This window comes from Periplaneta americana, chromosome 3 (assembly GCF_040183065.1).
Source record: "Periplaneta americana isolate PAMFEO1 chromosome 3, P.americana_PAMFEO1_priV1, whole genome shotgun sequence".
Lineage (NCBI taxonomy): Eukaryota > Metazoa > Arthropoda > Insecta > Blattodea > Blattidae > Periplaneta > Periplaneta americana.
Window position 1 is genome coordinate 83,733,383 of NC_091119.1, and position 18,581 is coordinate 83,751,963.

The following is an 18,581-nucleotide window of genomic DNA, read 5'->3' on the forward strand; positions in this document are numbered from 1 at the left end:
TAAGAACTTCAACATGCAGGTTTGCAGTTCAGCGTAGTGAAGTGCATGTACAATGCCGAAAGTGAAACCAACTAACAATACGAAATTGAAAGACTATATTTGTAAAAGCTAAGATCGAGTATCAAAATTCAGGAAACAATTCCCTAAATTATCGCTTCCCCCATGTCCAGTTCTTAATAGATGGGGGTCATGGTTAGAAGCTTGCTATAATTATTATTACGCACATCACCTCCAATCTGTGAAGAAAGTGGTCCAGTCTTTCGACTGCGATTCAAATATGCCAGGAACTGCTAAATGATAGAATAATCAGAAAAGAAATCATGGATATTAAGTCAAATTTTTTATATTTACCGGATGACATTATTCGATTAGTACAGTTAGGGGTAGAACTAGTTAAGCAAATAAATATTATGGGTACTATTGTAAATAAACTGAGTGCAGTAGAAGGTGAAGTAGGAAAACGTGTTGGTGAAAAAATGAACAGAGTTTTGAATAAAATGATAGGTACAGTATTCTCAGTCGGATTTCAGATGCACTAACAAACACGTGTCCCAATGACGTCATTCAACATGTGAATTTAATTGACGTATTTTGTTTCAAGTACTCTCCAATTGTCTCTGCAGATGTAGAGCGGAGTTTTTCCATGTTAAAAAATTTCCTTCCTTGCAAAAGAGCAAAGTTGTGTTTAGAAAATTTGAAAATGATATTTACAATTTATTATAACAAGGCACAGCAGGAATAATTGTTTCATCACCAAAACATAGCATTAATTGAAAATGCCATTTCGTTTGGCTCTACATTTTGTTCAACATTTAATGATACTCTATTAGGCTATGTTGTAAATATTGTAGTATTTTATATATATATATATATATATATATATATATATATATATATATATTCTAAATACTGTAGTGTACGTTGTGTACATATTATCATATTTCATGATATTGTAAATAAAAGTTTTAATTTAGCACGCTCCTGACAGAAAAACACACATATTCAGAGTCGAGTTCCATACAGAAGACAACTATCAGCCATCAATATTTCCCCTGACACGCGAGGACGCAGAGATTGATATTTAATTATGTATATTTGTAATGTTGTTTATTGGTGTTTTGTGCGTTGCCAAGAAAAACACATGTAGTTCAAAGTGATATACAGATTATGTATGTAGGCCACTATATGTCATTAAACTATTCCATATGTTTATTCTGAAATACGTTTACAGCACGTTGCGTGTAAGTTTGTATGAAGTGAACTGTACTCGTCCATGCTCTGTGACGCAGCTCGCTTGACAGTCACTGATCTACGAATATCTATACTACGTTTCACCATTCTTTATAATACTCCAAATCCCTTTCCCTAGTGTTTATGCATACACGTCTATTTCGAGATTGTAACAATAGTGTATTTTACTTTTCAGTATTCCTTATACCTAAAGAAAGACATATTACTCGTCTGGTTATGTCCGGCATATTCATCTTAGCGAATGGACGCATTTGCTAACATTCAGTACCTACGAATAAATTTATTCCAGAACGATGCACATAATATAATTTTTTAAATTTATTTTACTTGGTTATTTAATGACGCTGTATGAACTCTTAGGTTATTTAGCGCTGATGGGATTGGTGATAGCGAGATGATATTTGACGAGAATTCACCATAGATTACCTGACATTCGTCTTACGGTTGGGAAAACCTAGGGAAAAAAAACAAACCAGCTAATCGGACCAAGCGGGAATAGAATCCGCGCCCGAGCGTAACTCCAGTAAGCGCCTTAGCCGACTGAGCAACGTCGGTGGCAACATTCGTTCTTAATATCCCTCAAAAAGACATAAAGTATTCATATTGTAGATTCGTGTGGAAGTTGTTCTTTAAATCCGTGTTGAGTTCACAAATATAAATATCAAAATATTTCATCGTTACATATCTTGGACCACTCGAATGTTAAATGTTATGTTTTATTTAACGACGCTCGCAACTGCAGAGGTTATATCAGCGTCGCCGGATGTGCTGAAATTTTGTTCCGCAAGAGTTCTTTTACATGTCAGTAAATGTACTGACATGAGCCTGTCGCATTTAAGCACACTTAAATGCCATCGACCTGGCCCGGGATCGAACCCGTAATCTTGGGCATAGAAGGCCAGCGCTATACCAACTCGCCAACCAGGTCGACTTGAACACTCGATCTTGAACTGCCTTTCGTTTCGTAGTTCGTACTATGCTTATTGGCATAGTGCTTCTTTATGTTAAACTTGTTAAAATGCATAATTTATTCGTAACATATTTTACGTGAGTGTCATTTTTTTTTTCACAGAAATAGTTCTTATCCACTTTGTAGTCTTGGACAGGGCCATTTTTTACTCCATCAGAAGACTAGAACACGCACAGTCGTCTGAGAATCTTTTCGAACTCGCTGTCATACAACTTCGGTTTCGATAACGAGCCTGCGTCCGCCAGTGCGTGGCATGTTCAGAACCACTTTTTTTTAATGTGCAATACCATGCCATTATCGACTTCGAACTTCATACTCACAGTTAAAACGACGCTGATGTTACATTTTAAATGTTTGCAAACCACAACACTCATTTCACTAGGTAACTTACAGTAAATGGCGTTTTGTTTACTTATTCAGTCGTTACTGAGTGGCAATCTGACTTCTTTAGTTTCTAAAAATAATTATACAAAATCCTGTGTTTTAACATCATATTGGAACTAAAATAACTTCTGTATCACTCCTGATACAATTTTCATTGTGATTTCGTTTCATGTCTTCCCAAAGGATCCCGTTGTATGTTGTATGATTTATAGAAAGTCTCTCTCTCTCTCTCTCTCTCTCTCTCTCTCTCTCTCTCTCTCTCTCTCACACACACACAAACACACACACACCCATAGAGTGTTAAAAAAAGTATGGAATTTCAGCCTACTCAGCTTCGATTCCCAGCATGGATATAAAAATTTATCGCCTCGCAATAGGGACTGCTCACTTTTCAGGGAATGGTTTTGCACCATGATGACCACATGGCAAAGGAGTTCGGTCAGTTATTTAGTTTGATCTCAAGTCACAACATTTACGAGACTGGTAACAGAACAAGTCAACTGATCTAATCCTAGAAGATAAATGGTGGCATAACTCTTAATTATAGCTTGAACGAGGTTTTACTAATATAGAAGTTGAACAAATAAATGATGCATAGTTTCGTACGTAAATGGCTTGAGTTTTTAAACAGCAGTAATGTAACAGAACCAATTCATCCGACCGCTGAACTGAAGTGCATTCTCATCGGACTGCACATTGTTTTTATGATAGCATTTGGAAACACGGCACGAATGAAAGAAATTACAAACGCTTACACATCGCTGGTTTCATTACCTGAGAGGATAACAGACGCAGCATGCTGTGACCCGGATCGATAGACCCGGTGCGAGCTCAGGCGAGGGCAAAAACTAGAATTTGACCCACTCAAAGGTATCCGCTTTGTAATAACAGCCAGTTACTTCCTTCCTCTCTTCTCTCTCCGTCTACCCTTTTCTTTTCTATTTTTCTCTATTTTTTACATTTTATGCTAATTCGCTTTTTTCCTTCATTTACCCTTTATTTTCTTAGTCTCTACTTCTCTCTTATTTCCCTTCTTCCTGTCGCTCCCTCATTTATGTTTATCTCGGATTTCTCTTCTATTCTTTCAAAATCTCTCTCTTTCTTTGTAATCCCTTCTATCATCTTCATTGCTTCTAATGTTTATATTGCCTTTTATTTTCATTTGTTTGTCTTGCGTTATTCTCTAGTGCCTTATGTTTATTCATTTATTATACTTACCAACTTCTGTACTCTCTGTTTCCTTCTTTCATTTTTGAGTCATTTTATTGGTTTCTCTTCCTTTATCTTATCATTCTTTCCCTCATTCTTTTGTCCCTTCTTTTCTTTCTTTCGTTCTTTCTTTTTTTATTACCTTCATTATCTTTCCCTTCCTAATTTATATTTCTTTAATTTCCACATTTAATGTGAAATGTTTATTCTCCTAACATTCTAGAAATCTGGTCATACTTTCTGTTAATATGGTAACGCCATTAATTATTACAGTAGTCTTTGGATGACTGAAGTTATGATGTGTTTAAAACAAAGTAGTTTCGAATCCACCCGAGCCGTGAAACAAATACATTTGATATTATAATTAATTCATTATTATTCGTACACAAATTAATGACAATAATTAATAATTTGCTGTTAGTATAAAGCTTTAAATAGTTAATACACCATATTCTAATTCCAAAGTACTTAACTGTGGTATTAATTTCCAAATTAATCCAATTATCTTTTATGACATATTATTATTCATTACAATTCAAACAACTCATTGGCGTCATAGTGATGCGTGAAGTGTTTCCACTGTCAATAAAATTTATTACATTATTGTCTCTAGAGTTCTAGACTATGCCGATTTTCATGCGACTTAGTTCAAAGAGGTCACGACTATATAGCCGTTCAAAACAACACGAGCCATTCGCGCTTAGGAAACATTGCCTAGTTGTAATGTCAAGACTCAGTCGCTTAGTTATGGTAAGTTCAAGATTGCATGCGTTCAGATAAAATACTGTAGCCATGAAGAAGACCACACGTATAAACAAAGTCACGTACAAATAATAGGCCTCATGGAATGAGAAAACGATTACCGGTATGAAGCAATTAACGAGAAGGCTTCGCCTTGTTAAATTTAAATGAAGACGAAAATGAAAAGAAATATCGAACTGTTAATTCAATTCCCAAACATTATAGGCCTAACCATGCTCATAATAACAATCACGAACAGCATAAACGTTTCACGCAATTATATAAATTTGATTAATCCTCCGACACTTCTTCCCCTATCTCTTTTTTTTTCCTTCGTTATTTCGTACTCTGGTACAGATATTGTTTCCTCCTCTTTATTCCTTATAATTCTATTTATTTTCATCTTTCCTTTCTTTCTTTCTTTCTTTCTTTATTTCTTTCTTTCTTTCTTTATTTCTTTCTTTCTTCTTACCGTACTTCCTCTTTTGTCTTTCTTTTGTAGTCTCGCGGTCACTATGCTGGACAAGGAGGATGAGTCTTAAAGGACGGTAACATCCTTAGTATGACCACAGTCACGAAGCATGAGTACTAGGAACAATAGACTGTGCAAGTACTATTTCGCATTGTCTGTGATGAGGCGATAGTAGCGATCCTAGTGGTTAGCAACTATCTATGGATGCATATTTACTACGTATTGAGCTTCGTGACTATATATATATATATATATATATATATATATATATATATATATATACTAGACTGTGGTATGACTTCTTCAGGGAAAAGAGCAAAAATGTGGACCCATGACGTAGTTTCACGGCATATAAAGTGACTGTCCCTGATAGAGGGCTCCAGGCAAAATTCGTCGGCTATTTTGTCGCCATTCAACGCTAAGTAACTGCTGCAGTCAAAATTGTAGTTAAATAAAATAATACCACTACTTTTAGTTGGTCATTTTGCGACACTTTATCAAGTTCTATGGTTAACTAGCGTCTGAGTAAGATGAAGGTGATAATGCTAGCGTCGAAAGTTACACACATTTGCTCCTAATGGGTTGAGGGAAAATACCGGAAAAAAAACCTTAACCAGATAACTTTTTTCAACCAGGATTTGAATCCGGATCAACTAGTTTCACGGTCAGACTGCTAATCGTTACTACACAGCTTGACCCTACCACTACTACTACCCTCTTTTCCTTTCCTTCGTTTTACGTTTTCTTTCTTTGCTTTTCCTTCTCTACCTACTACTTTCAGTGTCTTATAATTATCTTTGTCTCTTCAGTTCTTATATCTTCACTTCTTTTTCCTTCCCGATGTTCTCTTTTTTACGATTTTTCGTTCGTTTTCATTTTCCACTTTTCTTTGATTTTACTTTTAACGCTTTCTTTCTTTCTTTCTTTCTTTTTCCGCTCTTTCTTTTTTTCCTCCTGTCTTGCTTTGTTATATATTTCTTTATTTTTCTTTTATTAATTTGATCTTTTTTCTGCTACCATACTTTTAACGAGATTTTCAAATTTAATTTCTAACCTTAACACTAGGAATCCTAATCCAACCCGTATCACGTGTGGTCAGCAGTTAGCCGAGCCCTTATTTGTTTATGGCCGAGCCTGCATCAAAGACAAAACAGTACATCGCATTGACAACAGGAATTCCAACAGGAACTGCCGTTATCCCTAAACTTAGAACTTAGAGCGTCAGAATTTCACGCTGGTTATGCGGGTTCAAATCCTAGTATGGTAGAAAATATGGTTTATAGTGGTGTGTGAGAAGGTATTTTTGGAATAATTTCGCTTAACTACCGTCCACCTAACCATTCACTGTCACTTACAAAATGAAACTGACTATCAATGTGATATTCGCAATGTTTCCGAATTATTTAAATTTCCAAATGGTAATCTTCAAAACTTACATTCGTGATGGACATTTGTGAATTTTTTTCTAAAGAAAGATAGCATATCTGTCTGTCTGTCTATGTTTATCTCTCTCATTTCCTTCTCCTCTCTCTCTCTCTCTTTCTCTCTCACATACACATAAATACTCGCACACATATACAGAAACATATTAACAAAGGAATCCTACGCGGAATTAGAAACCAGCATTAGGCTAAGCCTTCCCAAGCCTTCACTTCGGCTGACGCACGACGGTCTGTTGTTATCCTAGAATCAGTACAGAAGATGGAATGGAATACACCGAAATCTCCTGAAACGCCTTGAAACAATGTTTGTTCCTTTGCTCGCCTTTGTTATTATTTGTGTTTGATTCAAGTGAAGAGAAGCAGATGTTAAACAATGAGTGCCCTGCATAAGTAAACCAGTCGCCATTTCTTGACCTACGTCACAAATAAACGATGCAGTCTGCTAGTTGTTTAGACAAGCGTAGCCTGCTAAGCTCTCCTCTCATGTAATTCAAATCAGCTTATCATCATCATCATCATCATCATCAACCGCTTCTTTCCGCCATAATATCTTCTCTTTGAAGATTAACAACCAACATTGCACATTCAGAATCAGAAAGAATTCCTGGTCATGCGATCAATATGGTTTACTGCTATCCATTAAAGCAGCGAAAACAAATATTAAATAGTAGCCTAAATCTTCGCAAGCTCAGATGATGATTATGATGATGAGAATTATTATTATTATTATTATTATTATTATTATTATTAGTATTATTATTATTATTATCATTTCTAGTCTTGGAAGGAGTCCATAATCGTACCTATCTTTAAGAAGGGGGACAAGACTAACTGTAGTAACTTTCGAGGAATATCACTTTTGTTGACGTCGTACAAAATTTTCTCTAATATTCTTTTGAGAAGATTAACTCCATATGTAGATGAAATTATTGGGAATCATCAGTGTGGTTTTAGGCGTAATAGATCAACTATTGACCAGATATTTTGTATTCGACAGATAATGGAGAAAAAATGGGAGTATAAGGGTACAGTGCATCAGTTATTCATAGATTTCAAAAAGGCATATGACTCGGTTAAGAGAGAAGTTTTATATGATATTCTTATTGAATTTGGTATTCCCAAGAAACTAGTTCGATTAATTAAAATGTGTCTCAGTGAAACGTACAGCAGAGTCCGTATAGGTCAGTTTCTGTCAGATGCGTTTCCCATTCACTGTGGGCTAAAGCAAGGAGATGCACTATCACCTTTACTTTTTAACTTTGCTCTAGAGTATGCCATTAGGAAAGTCAAAGATAACAGAGAGGGTTTAGAATTGAACAGGTTACATCAGCTGCTTGTCTATGCGGATGACGTGAATATGTTAGGAGAAAATCCACAAACGATTAGGGAAAACACGGGAATTTTACTTGAAGCAAGTAAAGAGATAGGTTTGGAAATAAATGCCGAAAAGACAAAGTACATGATCATGTCTCGTGACCAGAATATTGTACGAAATGGAAATATAAAAATTGGAAATTTATCTTCTGAAGAGGTGGAGAAGTTCAAATATCTTGGAGCGACAGTGACAAATATAAATGATACTCGGAAGGAAATTAAACACAGAATAAATATGGGAAATGCGTGTTATTATTCGGTTGAGAAGCTTTTATCATCCAGTCTGCTGTCAAAAAATCTTAAAGTTAGAATTTATAAAACAATTCTATTACCGGTTGTTCTTTATAGTTGTGAAACTTGGACTCTCACTTTGAGAGAGGAAAATAGGTTAAGGGTGTTTGAGAAAAAGGTGCTTAGGAAAATATTTGGGGCTAAGAGAGATGAAGTTACAGGAGAATGGAGAAAGTTAGACAACACAGAACTGCACGCATTGTATTCTTCACCTGACATAATTAAGAACATTAAATCCAGACGTTTGAGATGGGCAGGGCATGTAGCAGTATGGGCGAATCCAGAAATGCATATAGAGTGTTAGTTGGGAGGCCGGAAGGAAAAAGACCTTTAGGGAGGCCGAGACGTAGATGGAAGGATAATATTAAAATGGATTTGAGGGAGGTGGGATATGATGATAGAGAATGGATTAATCTAGCTCAGGACAGGGACCAATGGCGGGCTTATGTGAAGGCGGCAATGAACCTCCGGGTTCCTTAAAAGCAAGCAAGTAAGTAAGTAAGTAAGTATTATTTCTAGTCTTGGCTTCTTTCCTTAGCCATTCAAATTTTAAGTCCAAGCTATTTCTGTACCCTCTCTTTGAAAGCGTGGTTGACAAAACATAGGAGTGAATGGGTGACAGAACATCAGTTATAAAATTCCTCTTGAAAATTTGTACACCAGGCTGTAGGCAATCTAAGAGCTGCTCAAATAATTAGGTGACAATAAAACTTTAAGATACAGAATATATTTTCGAAATACAGATTGACGTATTGTATCTCAATAGTATTTTACTAGCCTTTGTGCTTGTTAGCGAAAGAAAGTTTGATATGTTACTCCTCACATCGTAGAGACAAACTGATGCATCTTAAGTCAGAACATTAACGTTGAACACTTTTCAGCAATTTTTTACCCTCTCCATCAATAGAAATTCAGTACAATATAGAAAATCGAAGACAGATTATTTATGCGTTTATGCTTGATTTACAGGTTTAACGAATGAAAGTGAAATAATACAGAGAACTGTGTCAAGCACGTGTGTTCCAACAACCTGAAAAGATACTAGGTATATAAACCTATGTTTTAAACTATTATTGAAACCGGTTTATGTTTTACTGTTCGCAAATATGTTTATGTAAACTAATCTTTTTTTAAAGTACTTACGCTTGTATGACTTTGCAAAGAGGTGCATCTGATAACGACTCTGGATTTTTAAGGATAAAAAAGTAAATTTACGCAACGTGAAAGAATTCGTCCACTAATAAAACATCTCCACTAGTAATTTACTAACCTTTTCTCAACAGTTGTTGTATCAACAGTCATCCTATTGAATTCTGCTATATTACTGTCTCTCTTTAGAAATTAAATTCCAAACATTGCTCATTATCATATCTAGACTTAAGCGACTATATTTGGAAGTATTAGAAAATAGCCATCTAATCAACCAGGTAATTATAGCAGAAGGCCTGCAATTTTTTTCATTACGAAAAACATAATAAAGTAGGAACGCATTTGTAGAAAACCATTCACGATATAGTTTTGAGTTCTTGGATAGTTTTAACTGCTGATAAAGTGAGTATAATCCCACTGGGTCACATAAACGTAATGTTTCCTGGAGAAGAACTTCTGAAATGGTGAACATACCGTAGCCGTGCAATGAAATGAAGATAGTTACAGCGTAACGCGTCTGAAATTCTTTGTAAAATTACAAATATACCCGTTTGTAAAAAAAGAAATTACTTTTACAATGTCTGAAAACCATTCCTGAAGAACTTGAGATAAAAATTTCATTTTAGTGTGATAATGTAATAGCCTACATATATTATGCATGTTTAAAAATTAAGTAACATTTTCATTACTTACACAAATCTGTCTGTCCATCGTACGTCGTGGCACAAACAGACCATTTAGGGCCAAGACCGACCTACCGGCTGCTGGTCTCACGTCCACATACCTCAGTAGAGGTGAACTATCATCTAACTAGAACGAAGATATCGTGAGGTCAGCATGTTGACTCTTCCAGCCGTTATAGCTAGTTTACGAAATTGTATTTCGCTAGATACTGTAGCTTCCCAAATTCATCACAATGTTCGGTGGACACAGGTCCCATACACTGACTGAAATATGAGAAAATTCCTTCAAAACACACTCCGTAACACGAGTCCAGGCAAGATGCCTAATACCATAACTCTACGGCGAACGACTTACACAAATACCTCATATTTACACTTATAGAATGTAAAAGGTAGCGAAATAGAACGTCTATCTAATTCGGTTAATTTTTACTAATATTTTCACTTTTTGAGCACACAAACATTAAGAAAATGGCATGTTCTATGGAGGAAGATCACGTCTTCTGTCCTTGGAGCATTTAATGATTATGTCAACCTGGCAATCCTACTCTTCTCTTATCCGTTTCTATGGTATTATATTATATTATTTTATATTATATTATATTATATTATATTATATTATATTATATTATGTTATATTATATTATATTATATTATATTATATTATATTATATTATATTATATTATATTATATTATATTATATTATATTATATATAGCTCTTATAATTATTCTATTATATATATATATATATATATATATATATATATATATATATATATATATAACGTCTTGTGTCTTTCGCTGTTCAAAATAGTTTTCAACGGCAGACATAGGAGTAGGCCTATCGTTGCTAAAAAGTAATATGTTTATATGAATATAGACATATATACAGTATCGGGTGCACGCCTGGAAACAGGTTTCGCTCAATATGGCGCCGTTTGAAAAGTGGCACAGGCAAAATGCAGCCCGATTAGCGGCGATTCTGTACTTGACCTTCGCCAATAAAATCTCGGGACTGATATGTTACATTATAGATGTAATTAATTATTGGTCTCATTTATAATAATGACTGGATCTGTCGGCTGTTGGAAACATATCAGGCAGTGACGTAAGCAGAATTTTGTCAAGGGAGAGGGGTCATTATTTCATTATCGGTGTTTTAATGTTGCTTATTATTATTATTATTATTATTATTATTATTATTATTATTATTATTATTATTATTATTATGATAAACTTTCAAATGCACATGTTAAACGAATGTTTCACAATAAAGTCAGAACTCAAAATAATGAACGGCTGAATACCGCTCTTAAAATGAGTTTAAAATCGACAATATTTATCGTCTGCACAGCAGAACTGTCAAAACAACCTTTCCTTTTCAATATGTTTCACAACAAGTTAAATTTAATATTGTGTCAGCTTCATTATAACACAAGGTCGGTACTAGGCATTAAGTCTCTCTATAATAACGATAGCATCGTTATAATTCGAACGTGCTTCAGCACCAAGCACAGGGATTATATTGAAGGAAGGGTAGGAGGACTATGCCTTATGTCGATGTAGATTTTGTTACTCTGATAGTGAGAAATTAGAGGAAGGAAAACGATTATGGATAAAAAAATATATTCAAATCTATACATGTATTTTTTTAAGTTCAAAGAGGGGGGTTCAAACCCGGTAACCCCTCCCCCTTGCGTACGCCCCTGAATAAGAACACATTTTGTACATGATTTCTCCGTAATTTACGAATCATAAATTAAGATTCGCTGTTCTAATGTGTACATTACCGCGAGCTAAACTGAATTGCACTGAATGGAAATCAGTTGTATACTAAATACTTTCATGAATCAATGAATGAATGAAGTGGATTTATTGATACAATTATAAAACTCATATGTTCCTTCAGCCTGGAATATCAGTGAACACTACGCAACACAAAACTTCGTTTCCGACGGTATTTACCTGAGCGAAACCTGTTTCCTGGCAAACGTTCTGTATACAAGTAAGGTAACTTCAAGGTGTCTAATCTCTTCGGTGTTCTAGTGATTACAGCGCTTGTCATTGCATCCCAGATTCATGAGTTTAAACGCTGGTTAAGGCGAAAGATTTTTAAGGTTGATAAAAATTCTTAGCATGGCTTTGTTCAAAAGACAAATAAGGCGATCCATGTAATAGATTTATGCACGTAAAGACCCTTTCCTTTTCAGAAGGCTATAAGAAAATGATGTCTGCCATTTCTCATAAACGTGAAAATTTGAGATAGCATAAAGAGCCAACGCGACTCTCTTAAAAGCGCATGTGCTTTTCTTATCCTTCACCCATAATCCATAACATACCATGATATGGCGTATATCCTATTACAATACAATTCCAGTAAACGTTATTAAATATTTTCATGTGCATTTCAGTATTTGCAGCGGTATATAAATCTTGAGTCTAGTCATTATTAATTTGGTTATTTGATTACGAAGTGATACTGTACCTGTAAGAAACCTAATGAGCAGGGAAAGGATTTATATGTAAATACATATTTACTTATAAAGCTAATATAATTTATATTTTGCATTATCTTTATGTTTCACAATGTGTAGGGTTGAAAAATCCTACTTTTATTTTCCATATTTTTCCATATTTTAGAGTTTAGTACATATTTTCGTTAATTTCCATATATTTTCCATATTTCATATAAAACAGTCCATATTATATTAGGTTTAACAATAAAACAAAACAAAATTCCATTAACTTTTAAAAATACATTTCAACAATAGAGATTTAAACACATGTTCAGTAATCCCTTTAACATCAGAGTTATTTGAAAATTAGCAGTCCTATCAACAATGGGAAAGTAAGTTACAAAACTGTATTAATTTAATTTAAAATTTTTAACAGACTTCAGTTGTGCAGCTCAACAGTTAAATGCCAGTCAGAGTACACATAGGTTCAGTTTTGTAAATCATACTATAAAGACGGTAAATATGCCAAAAGTACGTCATTCAGTCAATTTAAAATCAAAACTAACAAGTTACATTTCAGAATTTAAAGAAGATGGTTTATCAACTGACAATAAAATATTATTTTGTAATTTGTGTCAGTGTGCAGTATCATCTACACAAAAGTTCCTGGTGCAACAACACATTACAACTAGTAAACATCAGGCCAACAAACAACTAAATTCCAAGCAGAGACAATTGTTTTTAACACAACCAACAACATCGAATGTAAGATCTGAGTTTAACATCGACCTGTGCCGTTCTCTCATCTCTGCTGATATTCCTCTCTACAAACTAAAGAATAAGGTCTTCAGGGAATTCCTTGAAAAATATACTCAACATACAATCCCGGATGAGTCAACACTTAGGAAGACGTATGCTCCATCCATCTACGATGAGACAATACAGAAGATAAGAGATGAAATTAAAGATAGTTCAATTTGGGTTTCCATTGATGAGACTCCCGACAAAGAAGGTAGACTTGTTGGTAATGTAGTTATCGGTTTGTTAAGTGAACAATATTCTGAACGAATTCTTTTACATTGTGATGTTCTAGAAAAGTGCAATAACAAAACTATAGTTAAACTGTTCAACGAAGCTATGGGTATCCTGTGGCCAAAGGGTATTATGTACGATAATGTGTTATTCTTTATTAGCGATGCTGCCCCTTATATGGTCAAAGCTGGACAAGCATTATCTGTTGTATATCCTAAATTGACTCATTTTACTTGTGTGGCGCATGCATTTCATCGTGTGGCAGAAGTGGTCAGAGACAATTTCCCTAAAGTAGATTTGTTGATTTCATCAGTGAAAAAAGTATTTCTCAAAGCTCCCAGTAGAGTTAACGTGTTGAAAGAAATGTACCCTGAAATTCCATTGCCACCAAAGCCAATTTTAACTAGATGGGGTACATGGCTAGAAGCAGTTGAATATTATGCCGAACATATAGACTCTATTAACAATGTTCTCCTTGCATTGGACTCTGAAGATGCAGTCTCAATTGATACTGCGAAAACAGTTACCTGTGACATAAGTGTGAAGAATGACTTAGCTCACATTCAGCATACATTTTCATGCATCATAAAAACGCTCAAAAGTCTCCAAAATAGGCACCTTTCACTATCTGAAAGTTTTGAAATTATAAATAGTACTGTGGAACAACTGAATCGTGGTAGAGGTAAAGTTGCAGATGCAGTAAGAGCTAAGGTGGACACTGTACTTTCAAAAAACCCTGGATATGAAGAACTACAAAAGGTTGTTGCTGTGATGAGTGGTGAATCAACAGTGAAGATTAACTTGGACTTATCCCCAGCAGACATTGTGAAATTGAATTATGTACCAGTTACTTCTTGTGACGTCGAACGCTCTTTTAGTCAGTATAAATCTATCCTCAGAGACAATAGAAGAAGATTCACTTTTCAGCACTTGAAAGAAATGTTTGTAACCTATTGTTATGGTAACAGACAATAAAAATTGTGTTTTGTTGAAACTACATTGGAAGATAAGGTACGTCCATTATATTTTTTGTTTAGTTTGATTAAAATGTACCAATATTTAACGTACATAGTCATTTTTTTATAATTTTAAGTCCATATTTAATTCCATATTTTGGTAAAAATCCATATTTAATTCCATATTTTGGTAAAAATAACTACATATATATTTACATATTTCATATATTTTTAGTCCATATAAATCCGTTCCCTGCTAATGAGGTACCAATAAAAATAGCGAAGGTGGAAGGTCAAAGTCGACATATTTGAAAAAAAAAATCTGAAACTGATACTCTATGGAAAAATTAGTGAAATGAGAAAGAAGAAACTCCAATTAACCACTTTCATTTCGATAGCATCTCAGAAAGGACGAAGAGAAAGACTCAGCAGAGTCCCCGGGTAGCTTAGTTGGTAGAGCGTTGGTACGTTAAACCAAAGATCCCGGGTTCTATACCCGGCCCCGGAATAATTTTTCCCTCGAAATTATTCAGACTCAGGAGATGTTGCTAGAAAGTAAGAGAAATGACACATTATTTTTGGGGTGATTGCGTAAGCTATCTTGGACAACTTCAATCGCTATAGACAAGGCTAGTCTTACTATATAAAAGATAAGATAAACCCATTTACAAGAAAAAAAGATGAAAGAAAATAAAATAAGTGAAGCTTACGTATTTACAAATGGCTTTCAGAGAACCCGGAGGTTCATTGCCGCCCTCACATAAGCTCGCCATCGCTCCCTATCCTAAGCAAGATTTATCAAATCCCAACCATTTTCTTCCAACTCCCTCAAATCCATTTTAAATTATTCTTCCATCTACGTCTCGGTCTCCCCAAAGATCTCTTTCCCTCAGGTGTCACAACTAACACTCTATACGCATTTCTGGATTTACCCATACGTGCTACATGCCCTGCCCATCTCAAACGTCTGGATTTAATATTCCTATTTACGTTAGGTAACGAATACAATGCATGCAGTTCTGCATTGTGTAACTTTTTCCATTCTCCTATAACTTCTTCCTTCTTAGCTCCAAATATTTTCCTAGCACCTTATTTTCGAAAAGTCTTAACCTCTGTTCCTCTCTTAAAGTTAAGATAGAGTTCAAGTTTCACAACTATAACAGAACAACCGGTAATATAACTGTTTTATAAATTCTAACTTTCAGCTTTGTTGAGAGCAGACTGGATGACAAAAGCTTCTCAATCGAATAATAGCAGACACTTCTCATATTCATTCTGCGTTTAATTTCCTATCGAGTGTCATTTATTGTCTATTTCTTACTGTTGCTCAAAAGGATATGTTATCAATTTTTATACTGTATTTCCATTTCGTGCTATGTTCTGGTCGCAAGACATAATCATATACCGTACTTTGTCTTTTCGGGATTTACTTCCAACCTCTCTCCTTACTTGCTTCAAGTAAAATTCCCGTGTTTTCTCTAGTAGTTTGTGGATTTTCTCCTAACATATTCACGTCATCCGATAAACAAACAGCTGATGTAACCCATTGAATTGCAAACCCTCTCTGTTTTCCTGGACTTTCCTAATGGCATATTCTATAGAAATAAAATTAGAATACAAAAAATGTACAACATAATCATTTACAAATGAAATTAATCATAATACTCCCCCTAAATATCAAGTTCATCAATATTACCAAAACGAGATATAAAGTAAAATGGTTTGTTTCTTCAGAATTAGGTTTTTGGGTATTGCACTGCGTCCTGGAACTTGATATTTCCAAAGTTTCGGTTGCCCAGATGATGGAATCTGTATGTAGTTCGGAAACGTTGGAAATGTTAAATTACAGGACACGGTGGAATACTCAAAATCCTACTTGTGATCACAGTTACGGTGAAAGCCTAAAAACTCATACAATCTGTTTCTTGTTAAGAAACTTAATGATTTTCACTGTGAACTCTTAGAATTCCTTCTGAATCTCATTTTATTAGATTCTGTAGTAGATAAACTCTTTCAATAGGCCCAACTCTCTCTGTCATGTAGTAGGCCCTAATGTCTGCATAGTCTTTGTCTTACATAAGACTTTAATCTTGTTGCTTGACTGGTTTTATTCTTTGGAATGTTGTGATAAGCTCATATACTTTTGGTATTTCATTAGTTTTTCCTGCGTAGAGATTTTTTACAATGCAGTTCATTTCATCCCAGATACGTATAAACATTAATCTGTTTTCGAGTTTGTCTGAATTAAATTTTTATATTCCTTATATTTTTTTCCCAAAAACTACAGTTGTTTTATTTATTTATTTATTTATTTATTTATTTATTTATTTATTTATTTATTTATTTATTTATTTATTTATTTATTTATTTATTTTTTGTAGAAAGGTTATCGCCGCGCTAGCTTGAGTATCGACCGGCGAGGCTTTGATATTTATAAGTCATTGTTTATCGCTTCTGATTGCGGTTCTTTCAGTCCCATCGCTCCAATCATATTCTACAAAAAACTCTTGCCGCCAATGGCAATCCAGGATTGAATTTTGACGTGTAGGCTACGTATCAAGTCCACGTGAAGTAAGAACCAAGGTTGCCATTTTTAATAACAAATGTTTCGTTCAGTTTAGTAAAGCATTTCAAGTGGAAGTTGTAAGTTGTTAATATTTAAGATGTGGAGGCCGTGGGAAGGCGATGGTGAAGTTGAAAGTAATGTAAATGCGTATGCTTCTTCAACTAGTAGAAGTAACTTAGAAAGTATATAGTTGAAGTAAGACAATTACAGGTAGCAAATGTATAAACAGTCTCAGAAAATAATTTGTAATGTGTATGCCTACGTCAAAAGTAATAAATTGGGCAAGAGACCGATTACAGAGACCGCAAAAGGTGTTGGATTAAGTAGGCAAGCCGTAAGCAGAATTATAGAAAGAGATCCTAAAACACCCAAAAAATGTAAAAATAAAAAACAGAAATTTGAAAAAGCTGATAACTTCACCTGCGATCTGATTCGTCGAACGGTGTATGATTTTTTTTTAAATGGACAGTCGGCAACAGTTAGTGAAATATTCATAGAACTTCAACACACGTGTGAATTCCCCTACAATGAAACAACACTGAGAGAATTATTGAAAAAGTTATGATTCAGGTTCCGAATTCTTAACAAAAGACGCGTGATAATGGAGTCATCGAGAATAGTAACGTGGAGGTACAAATATTTGAACACACTTCATTTTAAAAGATCGGCAGGCCATAAAATTATATTTTTGGACGAGACATGGTATGACACCCCAAAAGAGGTTGGGATGATGGGAGTTGCTCATGTGCCTTCAGTGCCCCTGTATCTCGCGGGAAACGAATTATTGTTTTGCACGCAGGTAGTAGTGACGGCTAGGTTCCAAATTGTTTGCTCCTTTCAGCTAGAAATATAGGTGATTCCAAAGCAGATTCACATGATAAAATGAATTCTGAAATTTTCCAGGACTAGTTTACAACCAAATTAATGAAAAATCTTCCAACAAGCCCTCCATGTATAATTGTAACGGATAACGCTGCTTATCATTCCAGGCTACAGTTTAGGCTGCCAAATAGATCCACAAGAAAGGATGATATTATTAGCTTCATTGTGCATTAGAAGTACGTAACCCATTCCCCATTATATATGTATTGCTTGAAGTTATAAAAGAAACTAATATCAGTAGAAAGTTTGTCATTGACAAAATTGCAAGAGATTTCGGCCATGAGGGTTTGCGGTTGTCCCCCCCATACCACTGTAATTTAAATGCTATTGAACTATTTGGGCGCGCTTAAAACATGAAGTTCGAAAACGAAATGTGACTCCATCACGTAGTGACAGTGTATGCAGAACTATACGAGAATATGTTGAACTTATAAATTCGGAATTGTGGACAAATTGTGTTAACAGGACAAGAGAAATAGAACGCCAATATATTGTTCGCGACTCTGAAAACGACAGAGACTAGTTCATTATAAGCGTAGGTGACAGTGACAGTGAAGGAAGCAGTTCAGATGAGAGCTAGGATGTCAGGTAATAAATAACTTTAATTTACATATTTATTTAATTAATGTAGTTAGATAGCATGAAAGTATTATTATTATTATTATTATTATTATTATTATTATTATTATTATTATTATTATTATTAGTTATAAAGTAGTCG